Genomic DNA, 2,223 nt, shown 5'->3' with positions numbered 1-2,223 from the left:
ATCCTCTATATATATATATGGCACCATAAGTGTTCCGCAGCGCCTTACAAAGTACATAAACAAATAAGTGAACAAGAAACCAATGACTTACAGTACAATACAATACAGGACAAGAATATGCTGCATTAGCGATTATAACACTCAAAATAAGCAGCAGGGAGTCAGCAATCAATTGTTAGATGCCCTTATGGGGAGTAAGGAGTAGAAGAAAGTATAAGGATAAGCACAGGAGAGAAGAGGGCCCTGCTTATGAGAGCTTACAATCTAAAGAAATTAAAATCACACAGTAGTGCCCCTTCATTACATTACACCGTACAGTAGTGTCCCTTATTCACAATATATCACACAGTAATGCCCCTATTTCACGTTACGTCACACAGTAGTGTCCCTTTTTCATGTTACGTCACACAGTAGTGTCCCTTATTCATATTACACCACACAGTAGAGCCCAATCATGTTATGCCACCCAGAGCCCATTCACGTTATGCCACACAGTACTAGTGCCCCTTATACATTATGCCATGCAGTAGTAGTGCCCCTTATACATTATGCTACACAGTAATGCCCCTTCTACATTATGTCACATACAATAATGCCCCTTATAACACATTATGCCACACACAGTAATACCCTGGCATCTGCAGATGGTGTCTGTCAGCAGTTCGTGAGGTGTCCGAAGATGGCATCCAGTCCACCCAGTCAGCTTCTCGCCCACCCATGCTGCGCTTTTCATCCATGGGCCGACTGCGACATGACATCACTGCGGCCGCACGTGACACTCCAGTGACTGCACCATGTCCTCAGCATGGTGCCGCCGGGCAGTCCTGCAGGCAGCTTACAGGATCTGTAAAAATACCATCCAGCCATTCCTCCCAGATTACTCCTGGGCCATGCCCCCGCCGCGCATCTCATACCCAGCTGCATCACTAAGTAATGACGTGGCCCAGGGTCGGATTAAGACTTGTGGGGGTCCCGGGGCAACTAAGTTGTGGGGGCCTCATCAATGAAATTGCCAGGGGGAAGAAAGGGGCAAGGGAGAGAGAGAGACAGAGAGAGGGAGGGAGGGGAGAGAGTAAGCGAGAGAGAGAGAGAAGTGGAGGGAGGGAGAGAGAAATAGAGGGAGGGACAGGTTAATAGAGAGAGAGAGAGGGACAGGGAGTGAGATATATAGTGGCCTATTCACAGTCACTCTTTTAAAAGCAGAGGAAAATTGAAATTTTCACCTGCAATTGTAGAAATTTGGTTTTCGGGCCATTCATCAAGAGGGTAATGCAGGAGATATCACAGATATCTCTTGTTTACCTTCCTCTCGTGGAATGGCCCGCTGTCTCCATACGTTCTTGTGCGCATGTGTTACCCATTCACCCAGTGAACAGTGCAAAAACCGTGCTGGACTTTGACCTTCTCCAAAAGGAGAAGGGCCCCATTATCTCCATTCCCTGAGAGCCAAAAGGCCTACTGAGGTGAAAAAGAGTCTTTGTCCCCCCCTTGCCAAAGCGCAGAGAGACCCCGTGAGTTCCTGACCTCCGAAGCCAAAAGGCCTCTTAGGGGGCAAGGGTTTTCAGACTTCCCCGGCATGGTACTACAAAAGGCGGTTCTCCATTCTCCACCAGGGGCCCTCTCACAACCCTCGGTAGAAGAGCAGGTATTACACCAAGTGGTGCCCAAGAACAGATACTACACTTGATCTTAGCCAAAAGGCCAAGAAGCTACTGTACTCGAGGTGAACCTCAAATGTAGAGAATGTAAGGGATGGTTCTATGAGTTGTTAGGAGTAACTGGGACATAGAAGGACCACAACACCACCACCATAGTGACCCTCGGGCCAGGGGATGTTGGAGTAAATTAGGCCCGCAGAGGAGAGAGCTGTGCAGGAGAAGTGGTGACAGAGGGTGAAAACCAGGTTTCAGTAATTGCTAGGAAATGCAGGGAGTTGGAGATGAAAAGGTCATGGGTGAGGACCAGTTTATTACAGCATGATCTGGCATTCCACAGAGGGCACAGGATAGAGGGACAGAGTCTGTGGGAGAGATGTGTATGAGATTATCAGGGTTACTGTAGTGAGGAGGTGAGATTGATTTGGGGGACCGAGATGAATACAGTGTAGCGATTGTGAGGGCTCCAGTGCTAGGAGGGGAACCTGTAGGACAGTGATTCCCAACCACGGTCCTCAAGGCACACTAACAGTCCTGGTTTTAGTGATATCCATGCTTAAGCACAGAT

The 2,223-nt window shown here is 48.4% G+C and overlaps 1 pseudogene; it reads right to left on the bottom strand.

Moving 5' to 3' along the window:
• Nucleotides 1-1,640: 1,640 nt before the first annotated feature.
• LOC148519559 (U2 spliceosomal RNA) lies at nucleotides 1,641-1,713 on the bottom strand (annotated as a pseudogene).
• Nucleotides 1,714-2,223: the final 510 nt, after the last annotated feature.

The sequence above is a fragment of the Taudactylus pleione genome, unplaced genomic scaffold (genome assembly GCF_031769625.1).
Source record: "Taudactylus pleione unplaced genomic scaffold, aTauple2 ptg000189l, whole genome shotgun sequence".
Lineage (NCBI taxonomy): Eukaryota > Metazoa > Chordata > Amphibia > Anura > Myobatrachidae > Taudactylus > Taudactylus pleione.
The sequence above is the reverse complement of the archived record's forward strand: the minus strand, read 5'-3'. Positions and strand labels throughout refer to the sequence as shown.